Source organism: Apium graveolens, chromosome 9, assembly GCF_009905375.1.
Source record: "Apium graveolens cultivar Ventura chromosome 9, ASM990537v1, whole genome shotgun sequence".
Classification (NCBI taxonomy): Eukaryota; Viridiplantae; Streptophyta; class Magnoliopsida; order Apiales; family Apiaceae; genus Apium; species Apium graveolens.
In genome coordinates this window covers 287,465,452-287,488,236 of record NC_133655.1, presented here as the reverse complement: position 1 = coordinate 287,488,236, position 22,785 = coordinate 287,465,452, and the positions used below count along the sequence as shown (strand labels likewise).

General features: G+C 40.4%; 1 non-coding gene across 1 annotated transcript; it reads left to right on the top strand.

Annotated features, from left to right (window-relative positions):
* Positions 1 to 21,061: 21,061 nt before the first annotated feature.
* On the top strand, positions 21,062 to 21,168 carry LOC141688064 (small nucleolar RNA R71). Its single transcript, XR_012561532.1, has one exon. It is a non-coding gene; the product is annotated as a small nucleolar RNA R71 (small nucleolar RNA).
* The last annotated feature ends 1,617 nt before the right edge of the window (positions 21,169 to 22,785 follow it).

Below are 22,785 nucleotides of genomic sequence, written 5' to 3'. Positions count from 1 at the left end.
GGACGTGAAAACGGCCTTCCTTAATGGGTAACTTGAAGAGGAAGTGTATATGACACAGCTAGAGGGTTTTATTTCCAAGGGAAGCGAACACCTAGTGTATAAGCTGCTACGAACCATATATGGTTTAAAGCAAGCTTCTCGTAGATGGAACATCCGTTTTGATGAGACAATCAAAGAGTTTGGTTTTATCAAAAACATAGATGAACCATGTGTCTACAAGAAGGTTAGTGGGAGCGCGATAACTTTTCTTGTATTGTATGTGGATGACATACTTCTTATAGGAAATGATATACTGATGCTGCAATCAGTCAAAGTGTGGCTGTCGAAGAACTTCACTATGAAGGACTTGGGAGAAGCATCCTACATTCTCGGTATGAAGATCTATAAAGATAGATCTAGAAGAATGATAGGTCTTACCCAGGGTGCATACATCCAGAAAGTGCTTAAAAGGTTTAGCATGGAAAACTCCAAAAGAGGTCTCATACCGATGAGCCATGGAGTATCCCTTTTCGAAAAGATGTCTCCTAAGACACCTGAGGAAAGAGAGCGTATGAGTAAGATTCCTTATTCTTCAGCAATAGGATCTATCATGTACGCGATGTTATGTACTAGGCTTGATGTTGCTTATTCAATTAGTGTGACGAGCAGATATCAGTCCGATCCAGGTGAAGACCACTGGAAAGCAGTGAAGAACATCCTTAAGTACTTGCGAAGGACTAAGGATATTTTTCTTGTTTTTGGTGGTGGATCTAAGTTGAAAATAAAGGGTTATACTGACTCTAGTTTTCAATCAGAAAGTGATGATAGCAAATCCATGTCAGGGTACGTGTTTACTCTGAATGGTGGTGCGACTAGTTGGAAGAGTTCCAAACAGTCTACAACGGCTGACTCTACAGCGGAAGCAGAATATATAGCTGCAAGTGAGGCTACAAAAGAAGCCGTTTGGATGAGGAAATTTGTTTCTGAGTTGGGAGTTGTTCCTAGCATTGAGGAGCCTATTGTGTTGTATTGTGATAACAACGCAGCAATAGCACAAGCCAAGGAACCTAGGTCTCATAAAACTTTCAAACATGTTTTGCGACGCTTTTATTTGATTAGGGAAATCATTGAAAGAGGAGATGTCAAGATTGAGAGAGTTGACACACATAACAACGTAGCAGACCCACTCACAAAGTCATTGTCTCAGATTCACTTTGATCGTCATAAAGAGAAGATGGGTATTAGATACCAGGGTGATTGGCTTTAGTTCAAGTGGGAGATTGAAAGTGTTTGTCCTAAATCCAATCATGTATGATGAGTTAGGAAGAACTTACTTGTATTCCTATTTGATTTCATTGAAATTAATAAAAGACTTGTTTTGGTTTTATTATGGGCTTTATCTATTTGTAGTGTTTTAAATAAGATGCTCCATAGTTTAAAGTAAAGATTCTAGAATTATAATGAGATTATAATAGTGAGATCTAGAAGATGATAACTCTAGACTTAAACAGTTCCTGATTATAGGATAACTAATCGGATGTTAGTGGATCCGCAAAGATTGGTACATACTATGCTTGCTCCCTTCAGGAGGATGTCTGTTCTCATAGGCATTTGTGTGGTGACACTATAGCTAGTATGTAGGTGCTTATTAGGGAATAAGTTCACTGAACATGACTCGATAAGTTGAACAACTAATGGAGATTACTCACGTGTTAATAGTTATTCACTGAGTGATAGTTATACAAGTGTCCTTAGACTAGAGATCGTTAAAGTTATCTTGTATATAATGAACTGTGCTTTGGTTTAGTCCTTAGTCTCAAGGACATCCATTAGGTCTATTCTGGGCATAGGGATTTGTGTATAGAGATAGTTAACGTCAATAGAGGATCTACCCCTTCCAGTATAGGAAGAGAATATCCTATGTTATTTTTAGTATGCGAGTTCTGGATCTCTGGCCAGAGTGTATGAAATTAGAAAGGAGTTTCTAATTTGCATTAATATGAACTTTACATTATGAATAAGAAATCATATGATTAAATTTGATAGGCCTGACACGAGATTCATGCCTTGTATTTAATCGGGATATTGTAAGGGTAGAAGGAATTCATTGTATAGTAACTAGTCACTGACAGGTTTTTGGTATTCTAAGCAGTGAATTCATATTATCCGGATAGTCGCGATATGTTGAGAAGCATCACTCACGATGTAGAATAAATATAATTAATTAGTTAATTATATTTAGTGAATTTTAGTATTCATATAAATAATTAATAAAAGTTTATTATTATTTATTTCTACTATCGGCATAATATTGAACCTATAGGGTCACACCGTAAAAGAATATTTTCTTTGATGAAATAATGAGAGAGAGAATTATTTTCTAAATAGTTTAGAAAAAGAAATAATGATTAAAATAGTTTTAATTATTATTAAAGCATTTTATTAAGATAAAATGTGGGGCTAATATATATATATATTGATATATTATGAAAACCCTTGGAGAGCCCTATAAATAGAATGAGATGGCTCATTTTAAACACACACTTGGTTTTGTGAAAACCTTAAGAAGAGCTAGCCTCCATCTTCTTCTTCTTTCTCTCTCTCCCAAAACTCCATTTTTATAAAAGCTTGGTTTTATAAAAAGTTTCATCGAAGAGGATCATTCTTGGTGGATACCGGTAGAGTGTTTCACACACTGAGGAGCAACTGCTAGCAACCATATTATAAAGCTTCGATTTTTAAGGTATGGTTACGATTCCTCCGTTTTTCTAATTTATACGTTTTTCTATATGTGCGATACATGGTTTTTACGGAATAATTGTTAGATCACGCTTCCGCTCATCCGTAAATTCCTTCAAGGTTCCTTCCTCGAAGTAGAGGCTCGTGCTTTTGAATCTCTCAAGTTCAAAACTTCAATCTTGTTGAATTCTAGTTCAGAGTCCATGGACAACATTCCTCTAAGCGCAAGGGTCGGAAAAAAGAAATTGAAGCGTAAGAGATCCTCCCAAACCGCACGTAGCTTAGCAATTAAAGATTGGTCTGAGGATGAGATTATCCCATCTTTCGGTAAATCTCATCATCACAAAGTTGAGTCTGATGAGGGCGCGTCCCCATCTGCTCAGAACGCGTCTCCTGTTCAGGATGCGCCCTCTCCTCACAACGAAAGTGAATTTGAGAGAAGGGTTCCTGAACCCGAAAAATATCCCGTCTCTCCCCACGAATATGATTCTCTACTCGAACATTGGGAGCCAGATGATGTAGAGGTTGATTTTGATTGGAGGGAGCTCGAGGATCTTCCTGAGGCGGAAAAGAATGTTTGGAGAAAGAAAGAGAACAAGTTAGCCTTTGTTGGCATGAATACAGCAAAAGACTTGGAGATTGGATGGAACATGAAGTGCTATGACATGGAGAGGATATGGGCATCCTCTTCGTAAGATGAGGCCCCACCTTTTTAACATGGAAAATTTGAGGATCCCCGGGATGGTGCTTACCCCAAAGCTCATTTCACTTGGTGTGGGCGCGCCCTTGCACCCATACATTAAGAAGATCCTGAAATGGTATGATATGGCCCCCGTTCAACTTTATCCAAATTCATACAAATTGGTGTGGGCCTTATATATTATGTACCACAACTTAGAGTTGGGCGCGCCCTCCATGAAGGAGTTCAGTTATTTTTTTAGCATTAGGAAGTCTATTCCTGGTTACCATTTTCTTGTCGTCAATAAGTGGCTGAACAACAAGGGATTCAACGAAGGCAAAGTGAGTCACGAGAGAGACTGGAACGATCCATTTTTCTATGTTTACGATGTCAAGAGGGCTCGCATCTGTTAAGTGACATTCTAAGGGCGCGTCCTAGTATTCAAGGCGCGTCTTCTCTTTCTCCAACTCTTTTCTTTTCTTTCTGATAATCTGTATTTTTTCCCTCTTAGTTAAGAGAACTTAAAAAAAGCTAACTGGGAAGAGGAAAAAGAGAGCGAAAAATGTATTGAAGTATGCTGAAGATCATTTCAATCTCAAGGAAATGATTACAGAGGCCAATCTAAAGAAAATTGGGGATTTATCCCCAAGAGTTGGTTCCATTTGTAAGTTTCATGATTTTACAAAGGAAAGCCCGTTCTCACAACTTCTGAAAAAGCTAAGGGGGTCAATGCCACAGAACTGGTCCAACTTGACATTAGCAGACAAGTGGACCTAGAACAGGGTAAGAATTATCATACATAGGACGCGTCGTAACGTCAGAATACGTTATCCTATAATTTTTATATGCTTGATCTTTACTCAGTTTGATATAAATGTTTTCATAGTTCATATTGGACGCGTCATGGCCCTTAAAATGCGTCAAACATTCCATGCTTATAATGCTTCCTATTTTCATAAAGTATTAAAATGTATGCCTGTCAAATTTGTTATAAGTTTGTTAATAACAGGACGCGTCTTTTTTTAGGACGCGTCCACTGCTAATACTTACCATGTCTTTCTGCAGATATGACCTCTCTTCCTAAGGGCTTTGCTATTGGCGCAAAAAAGTAGAAGGATGGTAGGACCAAACATCTAGGCACCAAAAATGATCCAAGAACTAAGGACCCCCAGCTGCTGTAGTCCCCTCCCCTCCTCCAAAAACAATCACCACTTCTCTGGTGGACCTTTCTGACAGGGAGGACGCACCCTCTAAAAGTCAAAAAACTGTTCCCGATGATCAGTCATTCGTCCTTAGGTACTTGGGCACGTCCTCTTCTGGAACTTTTTCTGAAGAAGAAGTGAGAGGATGGACTTTCAGAACTGAGGAACAGACTGAACAAGCTATGGTCAGGGATGCAACCGAGCTTCATCTGCACACAAGGAAGAATGCTAATATGGCTGTCATACTTAGGGCGCGTCTTGCTCAGACTGACACTGCTAAAAGCAAAGCTGAAGATAGAATCAAATCTCTGGAAAAAAGCATTACACTTCTTACACAAGCAAAGGATGCAGAGATTCTTGAGCTACAGTTAGAGAAGGCGCGACTTAATGGGCATGTTACTGCCATAAAGAAGGCTGTGGATGAAGTTGTTGTTGTCAATTCCCAAATGCAGCTGGACTTGGACATTTTAAATGATGATATAGTGCATGGCTGGAAAGAGGAGAAAAAGCTGGTACATCAGGCTAGATTCACATCCGGTTTTGAGGAATGGTGTTCTGGTTTCATTACAAATTATCCAGGATACTTCTTCTCCAAATTTGATGAAGAAACTCAGAAATGGGTCAATGATTTCAAAATCAGGGCTGCGGACTTTATAAAGAACAAGAGAACTGTTCTTGGGCTGGAAGAAGATGACGCGTCCCCAGTCCCTTCTCTACTTCAAGCCCACTCTCCTCCAAAAGACCAAGATAAGCAACAGGACGCGCCTCCTTCTTAGGACGCGCCTTCCTTTTATTTATGAACTTTTTTCTGAACTATTTTAAGGGTGCATGTCCCTTTAAGCCTTACAATTTTTATTCATATTTTGACTATTTCGAACTTGTTGGATGATCTATTTATGTACCTTAAGTTATTCTCAGTATGATAGCCTGTTTTTATATACTCAACTATTCCTGTTATGCAATGCATATTATATAGGCGCGCCCTCATATATGGGCGCGTCAACCTTCAATTTTAGAAGACAAATGCTTCGAGATAACCCAACGTAATACAGTGATTGATACCAGTCTGGACGTGTCCTAAGATAGGGCGCGTCAATACTTTATCTGAAGAATAAATTATATCATCCATGCTTATTATATCATTTTATATTGAGAATTAGATAGTGGACGCGTCCTAACTTTTGGACACATCTTATTTTATGGACTCCTTTTCCAGGGGTATGAGATTACTTTAACTTCACGTTATTAATCCCATTTCATGAAATGTTAAAAGTAGAGCATTGCTCTAGGAGGGCGCGTCCTACTAGAAGGAGCATCAACCTCATTTTCTTTGCCTCGTAATATATATTCACGGAAATCATGTTATTGAGGACGCGTCTTGATCTCAGGACGCGTCTTGATCTCAGGACGCGTCATATTGTAATTATTTTTCAAATAACAAGGGACGCAACTTTATGATAAGAATTATCTTGTCTCTTGGGATGCGTTTTCCTTCGTGGACGCGTCCTGACAGGATTTTTCAAATAACAGAAAATTTCGAATTATTAAAGTTTTATTGAATAATGCGCTCCAGTGTCGAAAGTGCACCATACCATGGATACTATACTTTGTGGAGAATTTATTCAAAAATACCATCCTTCAACTAGTTCTAAGGTAGATAGTACATGCAGTACCCCCCTAGGCTAGGAGGAATTTTTTATGCTTCTAGTCTACGATTCGGGCGCAGCCCTACTTATATCAACTAAAAATGTAAAACATAATATGTAAGGGGCCAAAGCCGCACCTTACTGATACTTTCGGTGTTCTGCATTTCATGCTCGCGGAACCAATTTCCCTTCCAGGTTCTCAAGGTGATATGTCCCTTTCCACAATATTGCTTTTATTTTGTATGGTCCTTCCCAATTAGCATCAGACACTCAATATTGGGAGTTCTTTGTATTTGGCATCACATTCCTGAGTACCAGATCTCCCACTTTCAATAGTTGTCCCTTCACTTTCTTGTTATAGTACCTCGTGGCACGCTGCTGATATGCTACAAGCTTTAACTGGGAGTTTTCCCTTGTTTCTTCCAAAAGATCCAAATGAAGCCTCTGATTAACTTCTGCATCTTTTTCTGCATAACGATCTCTGCAAAGCGATCCCGAACCTACTTCCACGGGGACCATAGCTTCGTACCCATAAGTGAGCATAAATGGGGATTCTCCCGTGGTGGACCTTGGAGTGGTATTGTAAGATCACAACACTTTTTGGAGCTCCTCAGGCCAATTCCCTTTGCGTTTTCCATCTTGGCTTTGAGAGTATGTTTTATTATCTTGTTGACCATTTCAGTTTGCCCATTGCTTTGCGGATGATAGACCACTATAAATTCTTTCTTAATCTTCAGGTCCTCACATAGTTGTCGCAATTCTTTGCTGTCAAACTGCTTTCCATTCTCAGATACAAGCTTATAAGGGATCCCAAATCTGCACACAATGGAGTTGAAGACAAAGTCTTTGATTTTCTTCGCAGTGATGGTTGCCAATGGCATGGCCTCATCCCACTTAGTAAAGTAATCAACTGCCACTACGGCGTATTTGACATCGCCTTTATCTTTTGGTAATTCTCCATTTAAATCAATCCCCCACATGGCAAATGGTCATGGAGAAACCATGAACATCAGAAATATCGCCGGTATAGATGAGTAGTTCACAAAGCGTTGACAGCGATCACATGCTCTGACGAAGTTCACAGCATCCTCCTTCATCGTAGGCCAGTAATATCCTTGGCGTAGAATCTTCATTTCCAACGATCTAACCCCCTAGTGATTACCATAAATTTCTTCATGTGCCTCCCTCATAATGTAATTCCCTTCTTCCTTATCAACACATCTGAGCAACGGTTGATTAAAACCTCTCTTGTATAGCACCTTATCATACACCACATATTGCGCGGCCTGGTAACGAAGTCTCCGAGCCTTAAACTTTTCTTCAGAAAGGAATCCTTTGTCAATGTAAGCAAGAATGGGCGTCATCCATGTTTTTTCAGGAGTTTCATCCACTTGCATTACCTCTAACTCCGGGATGCTAGGAATCTCTTGGATTTCCAGGGGAATAGATCCCAATAGCGCAACTTTCTGCTGATACCCCATTTTTGCCAAGGCATCCGCGTTGTTGTTCTTCTCCCGCGGCACACATTCCAGTCTAACCTCCTTAAACCTTCCAAGTAGTCGTTGTGCGCATCTTAGATACAGTTTTGTCCGTGGGCCTCGAGCTTGGACCCCCCATTTACTTGGTTTACCACAAGCTCTGAGTCACTCCTTGCAATAAGATTCAGAATTTCCATTTCTAAAGCAATTCTCAGGCCATTTATTAACGCTTCATATTCCGCATCAATATTCGTATCATAGAACTTAAAGTGAATTGCGCTCATCAGATGATGTCCTTCCGGTGATACAAGTACTGTGCTTGCGCCTGCTCCCCCATTATTAACCGCTCCATCAACATGCAAAATCTATCAAGGATGCGGAAGTTCTTCTTTTTGTGACGGATTCCAGCTTTATTCGGGACATGACGGATGTAACACCACCGGATCCTTGTCGTCAATTTCAGAATCAAATTCTAACAAGAAATCAGCTAGAGCTTGTCCTTTTATCGCTGTTCACGGCATGTACTCCAAGTCAAATTGCCACAGCTCCACAACCCATTTCAGCATCCTTCCAGAGGATTCGGATTTATGAAGGACTTGTCGCAGAGGATATGTTGTACGTACCTCAATTATGTGGGCTTGATAATATGGCCATAGCTTTCTTGTCGTGAGGATCAATGCATAGACCAACTTTTCTATACTGGTGTACCAAGTCTCTGCATTATGTAGTCATTTACTCATATAATACACTGGTAATTGTTGTCCATCTTCTTCTCTCACCAACACAGTGCTGATTTAATACTCTGATACTGCCAAATATAAAATCAAAGATTCCCCATCTAGCGGCTTTGACAACATGGGAGGATTCCCTAACTGCTCTTTGATTCTCCCGAAAGCCACCTCGCACTCCGGCATCCATAAAAATATTTCCCCGCTACATTGATTGCTTTGAAGAATTCCTTGCACCTATATGATGATTTAGACACAAAGCGATTTAGCGCTGCAATTCTCCCGGTTAAGCTCTGAACTTGTTTCATACTAGTGGGGGACTTCATGTCTAGTAATGCCTTAATTTTTGCGGGGTTAGCTTCAATTCCTCTATGGTTGACAATAAAACCTAGAAACTTTCCTGACTCAACCCCAAATATGCATTTTTATGGGTTCAACTGCATGCGGAATCTTCCGAGGATGTTGAACATTTCCATCAAGTACATCACATGATCACCCGCCTCCTTTGATTTGACTAATATATCATCTACGTACACCTCTATGGTTCTTCCGATCTGATTTTTAAACATCATATTAACCAATTGTTGTTAGGTTGCGCTCACATTGATCAAGCCAAAGGACATTCCTATGTAGCAATACAAACCCCTATCGGTGATGAAGGATGTATGCTCCTGATCAGGACCAAACATGGGAATTTGGTTGTACCCAGAATAAGCATCCATGAAGCTTAGAAAAGCATGACCTGCCTTTGCGTCAACCAATTAATCGATCCGCGGGAGTGGAAAGCTATTCTTTGGGTAGGCTTTGTTCAGATCTGTGAAATCCATACATGTCCTCCACTTTCCATTTGGTTTCTTTACAAGCACCGGGTTTGCATGCCACTCTGGATAGAAGGACTCTTTGATCAACCCAACTTCCAACAAACGATCTACCTCTTCCTTCAAAGCTATTTCCCTTTCACCACTTACCGGAAGATGCTTCTGTCGTATGCCCGTACAATGAGGGAATATATTCAATCGGTGGCACATTACCCCTGGGTCGACCCCCACCATGTTAGAATGACTCCACGCAAAAACGTCAAGGTTTTTCATTAAGAATCTGGTGAGCTTTTCATTCATCTCATTTTCCAACTGGGATCTAATCTTCAATAACTTACTTGGATCGTTCTCATCAATATGAATGGATATGGTATCCTCAACTGGTCCCATTTTCTCAGCATGCACGGGAATTCTTGGGTCAAGATCAAAGTCGAAGTCTCGGGGGTCCTCGACAGACCCTCTTGCTTATGAGGGCGCGTCTTCAATAGGAGCATCAACCTCAGACAACATTATAGAAGGAGTGTCCTGTTTTGGAGCATCAACCTCAGACATTGCATATACAGAGGGCGCGTCCTCCTTGGGAGAAGCATCTACCTCAACTACCTTGTTCAATAATTAAAATGATTCATTCCTTCCCTCTAGCCTTTCCCTGCCAACTTCGCGTTGCATTACTTCTTCCTGATCCACCATGACTTCCTCAACACTACGAATCCTCGAACTACCACTTATCATCACAATCGTGGATTCTGTAATGCGGGTATCCCCGCTTTCCGGGTCTTCCAAAAAATAGTGAGCGTGAATTTCCCTGTTTGGTTTTACTTGGATGTTAGTTGCCTCATCCTCGAAAAGGCCCCTTCCTTCATACCTTTTCCTGTGGAATTCTTTTACAACCTTGTGACAGCAGTCACGCGACTCATATTGTGATCCCCTTATGATTCCCACTCAGTTAGGCGTAGGGAATTTTATCATTAAGTGATGTATCGAGGTTATCACTCTGAAAGCTCGTAACCAAGGTCTACCCACTAGTACATTATGCACATACTCCTGCTCCAACACCTTAAATTCTATCATCTGAGTAATGGACAGAGTTCCTTCCCCAAGAGTGACGAGAAGCCGTATCGATCCCATAACTCTTACTGCTTCCCCGGTAAAGCCATATACATGCGCATCCTTAAAATTCATATCACTGTCCAGGAAACCTAATTTTTTATACGTGCTATAGTATAAAATATTGGTAGAACTTCCGTTGTCGAGGAAAACTTGATGCACGTTCATAGATCCAATGAGCATCTCGATTACCAATGCATCGTTATGAGAATGATGTACCCATCTTGATTATCTCTCTCTCTGAAGGTAATATCAGTAGACTCCCCTTTCAATATTTTTGGTGGTCTATCCTCCAGGCTATGAATGTTAGTGAGGGGTTGGTACCTCGCCTCTCTAGCATGTCTTTCCAATGCTCGATTACTATCACCCACGAGTGGATGTCCCCCAAAAATCGCCCTGATACTACCTGCTCTTTGAAACTTGACTTCTGTCGGTTTCTTATCAGTGTCTACTTGAGGTGAACAAAGATAGGGGAATCTTCAAGAAACCAGAACACCTGACTTTGTGGCAAAGTAGAGATAAGAAAAAGTATTGTGAATATCATGAGTCCACATGCCATGATACCCACGAGGGGGTATAGTTGTTTACTCTCTTTTCATAGTTCGATGGTGGACTCCATCCTCTCCGCGTGGTGGCAGCGTTTACTCTATTAGGACTCCGGTCATTTCGTCGATACCCTGAGCTTATAGATTTATCCCTCCTCTTTGCTCGCCCCTTTGAGTTATTGGTGTTATCATTATTCTTAGTTTTGGCGAGCGATTTCTCGATTGCTTTGAAAGATTCGGCTTGTGCGAGTACATCAGAAAATGACACAGGGTCCTTTCATTGCAAGTGTTTCCAGAAATTCGTTCCCATACGCAATATAGCTATGAGCAGTATTTTCAGTGTCTCATCAGTTGCACCCCTTACCAATATAGACTCAGCATTGAACCTCTTAATGTATGAAGTCAAGCTTTCTCTTTCTTTATGTTTTACATTTACCAAAGTAGTAACGGGTGGAGTACACTTCACCGCGGCTTGGAACTGAGTCAAAAACAAAGTTTTCATTTGTTTCCATGATGTGATAATTCCCGGGCCAAGCTTCTGAAACCATTGTTGAGCGTCTTCTCTAAATGTGGCTGTCAGAAGACGGCACTGTGCTAAGTCAGGGACCTGATATACATTTATTTCAATGTTGAAACACCCTAGGAATTCCACAGGATCAGAGTTTTCATGAAAACGTAGATCATTGGTTGTAATCCTATACCCAGCAGGTAACTGAGCTTCCCTTACAACTGCAGAGAAGGGAGAGGGGGCCTGCGCAGTCGCCGTAACTCTTCCTCCTTCAAGATGATTGAGCAACTTTTTAAGATCATCGACATTGAATGTCCCAATCCGGGGATAGTTTTAACGTTGAGTTGCTGGGGCTGCTGCCCTCCTTGATTACCCTTCGGGTGCACTAATGAATTTTGTTGCCCCTCACTCTCAGGCGGCAGCTGATGAATGTTTCCATCTTGATTCAGAATTTCCCCTTGCACATGCAATTCTCCTTGGTCGCTCCCGGGAGCCCCGTTGTTGTTCTACGACCCCCTTAAGCTCGGACATTGTCTCTACCGCGAGGACGCGCCCCCAATCTATTGCCAGTTGCACTATGGGAAATAACAGGAATAATAATGGGTGATTCATCAGTTGAGGGCGCATCTTGATTTTGAACATGATAGGGAGCCTTTCCCCGTTGAAATCCAAATTATCCACGACCATTCCTTTGATATCCCCGACCATAGCTTTTGTATCTCCCACGCGGAGGGGCACGCTCGTGTTCGAGGTGCCGCTCCCTATCGTCCCTTGGGAGTATAGGGGGCACACACGCTGTATTGTTAGGGCTAGAACACGCGCTAATAATACACGCAAGTATACGCATTCGCAAGTAATATAGAATTAATTCTAGTTCATTCCCACATAGACTCTTTTGGTTAACTTAATGATTTATGCGCTTATACAATAATAATATGGTTATTATTCAATGCTAAGACGAATAACAAGTTGAAACTGTTTAGAACTAAGGGTACTAACTAATATGCAATTAAATAAGAGAATAAAGGGTTGATTTATTATATGAGACAAACATGGGATTCTAACTTCATTAAATACTTCATTCAAAGTTTTTTTGTTCTTAACCTTAGCATGCAATAGTAATGACACTAACCAGATAACACGAAACTGATAAACGCCAACTTTCGTTGCACGAATAACATACCACCAGACATCCACAAAAGAGATAGAAACTGAATAGACACCAAGTATGTTGAGACCCTATATGTCTATGAAATTTGAAAACACAAAGGTTTAGTACAAAACATCAATTCAAAACTTTACGGAGCGTTATAAGTTGACATAAATGCCACTTAACATACCCCCAAACTTGAATCGATGCTTGTCCTCAAGCATAAACAGACTCAAAAAATAAGAAATAAAAATGTATGAATGTAAACTATATGAATGCGATGATCCCAATAGAATAACTTAACCAATCGACAAGCAATATCTCGACAATGAAGTTATTCGCAATAGTTCAATCAAATCTGACAAATCAATTCACAAACCAGAAGCGTGCGTGTATGTAATTGCTTAACAAATATACTATCGCAACTAGATCAATAATCATGACTCACTCATCAAGGCAATCAAAAGGTTATAAATAGAATAAATGTTAAACTCAAAATGACTTATAACACTTCAGTTTTATTTATCAGAGTTATACATGGATCCATGTTTTTATTTCTAACACATAACAAACAAAAATATGCTTATTTGATCGTGCAATGAGTGAGGTCCACAAAAGACTTATACAATAGTACCATGTAGTGAGCGTTAGGTTAGTGGATCCCAGACTATAAAAGCCCTAGGTCACTAGGCACAAAGTCCCCTAAGAAATTAATAACTCGAGTACTAAAGAGCCCACTCGTGATCAATTATATATAACACATTTTTTTCTCTTTCTTTTCTTTTTTCTTTTTTTTTTCAATTTCTAAGCGAGTGCGTTTTGCTCCATCTCGCTCAACCATAGACTACTCATATAAAATGAGCCGGCTACTAGCCATTTGACACCTAGCCACAACTAGCATTGAAATCCTATATTTTTCTCCAAATTTTTTTTAACATCCATGTTATTTTATCATTAAGAGAATATCATACATTCTAACTATAAACATGTGATTAAACCTCAACAAATAAACAAACAAACCATGATCATGATCTAGCACGCAAGCAACCGATAAGACTTAGTGAAAAAATCTTGCTTCTAGCATGCAAATCAACTCGATAATACTTAACATTCCTAAATACGACATCACCACACTTGCATTAATATCACATATCAATCGGCAAATTAACTAAGGGATCATGTTATAATGCAAATGCATGAACTATTTGCAACATACTATAACAAAAATAAAAAAATTACATGATAAATATGCAACTATATGAACTAAACTATCATGAATATGCAAACTATATGGACTCACACAAACATATTCCTTAAACTATCACCCCCAAACTTAAAATTTTCACTGTCCTCAGTGAAGGTAATAGTAAGGAATCAGACATACCTACTCAGAATCAGGATCCTTACCCTCAACGTGTGGAGTGTAGAGCCGGAAATTTCGTATACGACACGATAACACGACACGAAAATAACGGGTTTGGGTTGACATTATTGGTACACGAAAGTACACGAACACAAAAGTACACGAATTAATTTAGTGTCGATTTTGGATTTACCCTTAGGTACACGACATGAAATGAAAGTACACGAAATAAATAAATAAATAAATAAATAAATATATTTATCATAATTATATGAATACATATATCTTACAATATTATTTTACTTATAATTTTTACAAAATTTGGATACAAAATAAATTCAAATTTAAATTTTAAAAGACTTGATTGCACTTAAGTTTGTATGACTTATTGATTTAAGACTCGACTATTAAAAATAAAATATTTAAATATAAATTTTATTTATCTTTATTTTATTATTAATTTAAAATTACACGAAACAAGACACGAAACATACACGAAATGAAGGTACACGAAATGAAACGAATCCTTAACGGTTCGGGTTTGGGTTAGGCATTTATGACACAAAACACGAGAGTACACGACAAGAAAGTACACAAAACAAATGAATTTCCAGCTCTAGTGGAGTGTCATGAGTGTCTGAAGGCGGATACACAGAATCCTCACAAAAAAATGGCCACTGGATATCAACTCATGTGGCTCTGAATGTAGTCCCCAACGCCTGGGTGAGATCATGTGCAAACCTACTATGGATGTCATGTATCGCATCCATCCTCCTCGCTAAGCGCTTATACTGCGCTGAACTCAAACTAGCACTTGCATCTGCTTCCTCCTGTTATTGCTGCTGTGACTGGGAAGGACCGGCTTCCTCACCCAACTGAGCTCTCCATGTGCTCTACGGGCCTGCGAAGAACCACCAGCATATGTCTGATCAGCTGACCTTCCACCTGGAAAATGGGCATAAGAATAACCAAGCCCCTTCGGATCAAGCTTCCTACCATATCACTCCTGCATAGTCAATAGCGTAGAACTGTCGATCGGAGCACTAGGAAGCTGAAGCTGCTCGTGTGTGGGCCACTGAACTCCAACCGCCACACATAGCTTCGTCACAATCGACGCATAGGGTATAGAACCCATAGTACTTCCACGAAGAAACCTCAAAATACCTTGATGGATTACCATCCCGAGATCCACATAGTCTCCCTGAAGAATGCCCCACAACAAGCCTGCACGATCCACAGTAACATCATGCACATGAGAAGATGGCATGATGTTGGCACAAATAAACGAATTCAATGCACGTGCAAACCTGTTCATGCACGAGGCAGGGAAAGTGGCATCCTCGTTCATGCCCCACTTGAACTTTCAATGCGTCTCGGGCACACACAACGTAGCAACGATCAAATCCAAGTTAAAATCCTCCCCCGTTTTCTCATTCCAATTATCCTTATCGGGCCTCCTCTCGGGCTGCTCAATCACCCTCTGAATCGCCTCCGCACTATACTCCACAGTCAACCCCCTCACCACATAAAAACCGTTCTTCTCCGCCTTTGCATTCGCGTAGAAGTCGCGAACCACACTCATGGACACATCAGCGGGTGCCTCGCAGAAAGCAACCCAACCCGTCTCAAAGATCATCTCCAACAACTTACCATCTTTCCCCGATGGCTGAAAACCTTGCTCCTTAGGTATGGGCTTCGAAAGCAGCCTTGTATACTCCGTCTCAGCCTCGGGAGTTGCAAACCTTAGCCTCACACCCCCAGCACTCAAAGAATCGGTGGTGTTGCTGCTTACTTGAGTTCTTTGTCTTTTGGGTGCCATTGAGATTGAACAAGTTGAGAGAAAAGATAAGTATTTAAGAGAGAATTGTGTTTGAGAATTTGAGAAGTGATGGATAAGTTTGTGTATAAGTGTGTGTATATATAGGAATTTGGGAGAGAATTAGTTATGGAAAAGAAGTGGGATTAATGGGAGTAATGGGAGTAATGGAATTGATTTAGAATAGAAATTATGGGAAGTGGAGGAGGGAAATTCGGGTAGGAACTTATTTTGCATTAACCCCCCGAAATTCTGTTACTTTTTGTTATCTTTTTTTTTCGACTACAGGGGTGCAGCGCGGCCGCCCCGCCTGAAAGCGCGGGCACACCGTGTTACTGGAAAACCAGCGCGGCCGCCCCGCATATCAGCGCGGGCGCGCCGTGCTACTGGAGTTTCAGCGCTGGTGCGCCGTGCTACTGTAGTTGGCACTGAATTTTTTTTGCTTTTCTGATTTTTTTGTACTTTTCTCTTTGTTTTCTTCTTCCTTTACCTACTAATGTACAACAAACTTGGGTTGTCTCCCAAGAAGTTTACGTCGTTAGCTTGACGTAGAATCATGAGATCAAATTGCCAACAAAACGGCACTAACCACCTCGCGGGTTTCCGTGTCACCATAGTAATGCTTCAATCTCTGTCCATTTACCTTGAATGTTTGGCCCAGATTATTCTCAAAAATCTCCACCACTCCATGTGGAAACACAGTTTTGACAAGAAACGGCCCTGACCACCTCGACTTCAATTTTCCAGGAAAAAGACGGTGACGAGAGTTGAACAAAAGAACTTGTTGCCCCGGCACAAATGATTTGAGCACTAGACCCCTGTCATGCCACCTCTTGACTTTCTCCTTATACATTTTGTTGTTCTCATACGCTTGAAGTTGAAACTCGTCGAGTTCATTCAATTGAAGCATCCTCTTCTTACCAGCTGCATCCACAAATTCAACTTCTTCAAAGCCCAATACGCTTTGTGCTCTAGCTCCACAGGCAGATGACAACCTTTCTCGTAAACCAACTGAAATGGTAACATGCCTAGCGGAGTCTTGTACGCTGTTCGATATGCCCAAACAGCTTCATCCAGCTTCAAAGACCAATCTTTCCTTGATGGACACACAACTTTCTCTAAAATGCGCTTGATCTCTCTGTTAGATACCTCAGCTTGATTATTCGTCTGAGGATGGTAGGCTGTAGCAATGTGATGAGTCACATTATACCTTTGCATCATAGCAGTGAACTTGCGATTGCAGAAATGTGATCCCTCGTCACTGATTACGACTCTTAGAGTCCCAAATCTTGTGAATATCTGCTTGTGAAGAAAATTTAGCACTACATCCGCATCATTCATCAGTAAAGCTTTGACTTCTACCCATTTTGAGACATAATCAACCGCCAACAAGATATACTAATTATTGCAAGATGAGACAAATGGCCCCATGAAGTCAATTCCCCATACATCGAAGACCTCAACTCGAGAAGCACATTAAGAGGCATCTCATCCCTCTTAGACATATTACCCACACGCTGGCATCGATCACATTTCAAAACGAACTGATGAGCATCCTTAAATAAAGTCGGCCAAAAGAAACCTGCTTGAAGGATACGAGCTGCTGTCTTTTCTCCATCATAGTGTCCACCATAAGTCGTTGAATGGCAATCTCGTAGGATACCCCTCGTTTCGCTGTACGGAATACATCTCCTGATGATTTGTTCAGCTCCTTACCGAAATAGAAATGGCTCATCCCACATGTACCACTTTACTTCATGCAGAAACTTCTTCCTTTGAGCATAAGTCAAATCTGGAGGCATAACTTTGCTCACAAGGTAGTTCACAATATCGGCGAACCACGGTTCTTCTGCTTGCACTCCAAACAATTGCTCATCGGAAAAAGACTCATTAATCAACGACTTATCCTGTGAAGTTGCACTTGGATCCTCTAAACGAGAGAGATGATCGGCGACTTGATTTTCAGTCCCTTTTCTATCCTTGATCTCCAACTCAAACTCCTGAAGTAAAAGAACCCATCGAATCAGTCTAGGCTTTGAGTCCTTTTTCGAGACGAGATAGCGAATTGCAGCGTGATCATTGAAAACTGTCACCTTCGTCCCAAGTAAATAAGATCGAAATTTCTCAAAACCATGAACAATGGCCAATAGTTCTTTCTCGGTAGTAGTGTAGTTCAGTTGAGCACCATTGAGGGTCTTACTAGCATAGTAGACCACATGAAATATGTTGTTCTTCCTTTGCCCAATAACTGCTCCAACTGCATTATCACTTGCATCGCACATCATTTCAAACGGTTCAGTCCAATCAGCTGCAGTTATGACAGGTGCGTAATCAAACTCTTCTTTAAGCTCTCAAAAGCAGCAAGGCACTCGTCATCAAACTTGAAAGGAACATCTTTCTCTAGTAAATTGCACAATGACTTCGAAATCTTAGAGAAGTCCTTGATGAAACGTCTATAAAAACCCGCATGACCAAGAAAACTGCGTATTCCTTTAATAGAAATTAGTGGAGGAAGATTTTCAATAACCCCCACCTTGGCTTTATCCACCTCGAGACCCTTACTAGAGACCATGTGACCAAAAATGATGCCTTGGCGCACCATAAAATGACATTTCTCCCAATAAAGAACCAAATTGGTCTCAACGCACCTTTTCAGCACTAACCCAAGATTGTGCAAGCATTTATCATAAGAAGTTCTAAAGACCGAGAAAGTGTCCATGAATACTTCCACATTATTTCCAATCATATCAGAGAAGATAACCATCATGCATCTCTGAAATGTGGCAGGTGCACCACATAGCCCAAAGGAAATTCTCCTGAATGCAAAAGTACCAAAAGGACATGTGAATGTAGTCTTCTCTTGATCTTCTAGAGTGATACAAATCTGATTATAATCCGATTAGCCATCCAGAAGACAGTAGTACTCATGCCCAACCAATCTATCAAGCATCTGATCAATAAAAGGAAGATGGAAGTGATCTTTCCTTGTATCTTTGTTCAACTTTCTGTAATCCATGCACACTCTCCACCCCGTGACTGTTCGCGTAGGAATGAGCTCATACTTCTCATTTGAACCCACAGTGATACCTCATTTCTTGGCACACACTGAACTGGGCTCACCCAAGAACTGTCAGAAATGGGATAAATGATCTCTGCATCTAGCCACTTGAGAATTTCCTTCTTCACCACCTCTTTCATGATTGGATTTATCCTTCTCTGTTGCTCAACAGTAGGCTTGCTCCGTTCCTCTAGCAGAATTTTATGCATATAATAAGAAGGGTTGATTCCCTTGATATCTGCTATAGTCCAACCAATTATCGATTTGAACTCTCTAAGAATTCTCAAAAGCTTTTCCCCAACACTACGTGAAAGGTCAGATGCAATAATAACAGGAAAAATAGATGCGTCACCTAAAAACGCATACCTCAAATGTTCAGGTAAAGGCTTAAGCTCAAGAGTAAGAGCTTCCTCAATGGATGGCTTGAGGCGCTTTAGAGAACTTTTCAGCTCCTCCGATCCAAGAGATTCAAAAGGCATTTTCAATCTTCGCTTCCAAGGAGAAGCATTCAAATATTGTAACTGTTGGTCGCTTTCCTCATCTTCACTATCTGAATCTCCCAATAAGGCTTTCTATAAGGCATCTGATTTTAGCACATGATCCAATTCTGAAGTAACCACAGATTCGACCAACTCCACCTTAAAGCATTCCTCTTCATCAGTAGGGAATTTCATGGCATTAAAAACATTGAAGGTGACATCCTGATCCTGAATCGCATAGTGAGCTCACCCTTCTGCACATCAATCAAGGTTCGGCCAGTAGCCAAGAAAGGTCTTCCCAAGATTATGGGAATCTTCTTATCTTTCTTGAAATTAAGAATAACAAAGTCAGCAGGAAAGATGAGTTTTTCCACCTTGACCAATACATCTTCCACAATGCCTCGTGGATATGTAATGGAGCGATCGGCCAACTGCAAGGACATATATGTAGGCTTTGGATCAGGTAGACCCAACTTTTTGAAGATAGATAAAGGCATCAAGTTGATGCTAGCTCCCAAGTCATATAAGCATTTGTCGAATGACACCTTTCCAATGGTACACGGAATAGTGAAGCTTCCAGGATCTTTAAGCTTCGGAGGCAATTTTTGTTGCAGCACACCACTGCATTCCTCCGTTAGAGCAACATTCTCTAAGTCATCGAGCTTCACATTCCGAGAGAGAATACCTTTCATGAACTTCGCATAACTAGGCATTTGTTCAAGAGCTTCAGCGAAAGGTATGTTGATGTGAAGTTTCTTGAAAACTTTTAAGAACTTAGCAAATTGCTTATCCAAATTTTGCTTCTGTATGAAAAGGAGGTGGAGGATAGACCTGTTTTCCCCCTGTATTACCCTCGGGAGGAGTGTTGACAACAACTATCTTCCTTGGTTCCACTTCTGCTTCCTTCGGCTCCTCTTCTTCAACCACAACTTCGGATTCTAAAAACTTTAGATTTTTCAGGATTTGCAACCTTTCCAGATCTCAATGTAAACCTTTCCAGATCTCAATGTAATCGCCTTAACCTGCTTCTTAGCTTCCCTCTTGCCTGGCACTTCAATATCACTAGGAAGTGTGTCAGGTTGATGATTCAGCAAGGCATTAGCAATCTACCCAATTTGATTCTCCAAGGTCTTGATAGAAACGCCTTGGCTCTTGCACATGAGCCTCAACTCTTCCGATTCAGATTTTTCATTAGCTTGAGGTAGCTGCTAAAGTTGAAATTGTTGCCTTGGTGCATATTGCGGTTGTTGAAAACCAGGAGGGTTATACTGCTTTGCTGTGTATGGCTGATAAGATTGTTGCACCGCATTCTGATTGTTGCTCCAGCTGAAGTTAGGATGATTACGGTTGTTGGGATGATAAGTGGCTGGAGCTTGTTATTGTGTGATCTCTGAAAGTTGCTCACAAACTGAGCTGATTCACTAGAAATAGCACACTGCTCAGTCTCATGTGCCCCAGCACAAAGCTCACAAACACTAATGATCTGATTAACTCCATAATTAGCAAAAGAATCCACTTTCATCATCAAAGCTTGAAGTTGAGCAGCTATAGCAGTAGTTGTATCCACTTCCAGAATTCCTGCTACCTTGCCTTGCGACATTCTCTGCATTGGATTCTGGTATTTATTAGCCGCCATGAGCTCAATCAACTCATAAGCTTCATTATAGCTTTTGGACCATAAGGCTCCACCAGATGCTGCATCGAGCATAGGTCTAGACTGTGTGCCTAAACCATTATAGAAACAGTTTATGATCATCCAATTATGCATGACATGTTTTGGGCACTTCCTAAGCATCTCTTTGTAGCGGTCCCAACCCTCATACAAAGATTCTCCAGATTGTTACGCAAACTGAGTAAGAGCATTCCTGATTACAGCCGTTTTTGCCATAGGGAAGAACTTAGTGAGAAACTTTTGAGCAAGATCTTCCCAAGTAGTAATAGAGCCTACTGGCAGAGAATGTAACCAACACTTAGCCTTATCCCTCAAAGAGAATGGGAGAAGTCTCGGCTCGATAACATCTTCAGTAACGCCATTGAATTTGAAAGTGTCGCAAATCATGATGAAATCCCTGATGTGCATGTTGGGATCTTCTATAGGAGAATCCCCAAACTGAACTGAATTCTGTATCATCTGGATCGTTCTCGACTTGATCTCAAAGGTGTTAGCTGAGATGGCTGGTCTGATAATGCTAGACTGAATATCATTGATCTTAGGCTGAGAATAGTCCATCAAAACCTTCAGATTTTTTGCTTGATCTCCCATCACAACTAGTGCTTCTTCCTCAACTTTCTCTCCACAACTTCTTCCTCGGCTTGATCCAGAGTTCTCTTACGAGACCGCGAACGCGTATGCATACACGCTCGCTAGAGTACCTGAAACACGACAAGGAAACAAGTAAGTAACAATGTCCGGGTCAATGAACTTTAACGATCACTGATGACAAACACATAAATTAAAAATTAACACCGAGTCCCCGGCAGCGGCGCCAACAAATTGTTAGGGCTAGAACACGTGCTAATAATACACGCAAGTATACGCGTTCGCAAGTAATATAGAATTAATTCTAGTTCATTCCCATAGAGACTCTTTTGATTAACTTAATGATTTATGCGCTTATGCAACAATGATATGGTTATTATTCAATGCTAAGACGAATAACAAGTTGAAATTGTTTATAACTAAGGTACTAACTAACATGCAATTAAATAAGAGAATAAGTGGTTGATTTATTATATGAGACAAACATGGGATTCTAACTTCATTAAATACTTCATTCAAAGTCTTATTATTCTTAACATTAGCATGCAATGGTGATGATACTAACCAGATAATACAAAACTGATAAACGCCAACTTTCGTTGCTTAAATAACATATCACCAGACATCCACAAAAGAGATAGAAGTTGAATAGACACCAAGTATGTTGAGACCCTATATGTCCATAGAATTTGACAACACAAAGGTTTAGTGCACAAGTTATCTATCTTGATTACATAGGGCAAGTAAGATGGTTAAAATTACCTATGAATCATGCATAACAAATACATGAACCTATTCAAGCATGGCAAGTTCTAAACCTCTAAATTCATTGTCGCTTCATTAGAGATTAACACGCTATCTTATATGTTCGCGACACACATAAGACGAATAAGCACAACCAATACTAGGATATCACACAATCACCACACACTAAGATATCAAAACAAGATTAACTATTGAAATCCATACATAAATCCGTTAGAACCCCACGATAACGATTAGCCCATAACCGGACTCATCATCAACGTGGGTTCCGATGAAAGGATGGTATAACATATGTAGTCTTTATACTGAATAATTAATAAACCAAGTGCGTTAAACAAGAGTATAGGTTCAATAAATAAGAAAACAAGCATCCAAGATTACAACTTAAAATACAGAATCACAAGAATAAACTAGATCCTCTTCGCCTTGGTTGAATTGTGTTATACGGTCTTCTTACGCCTTCTC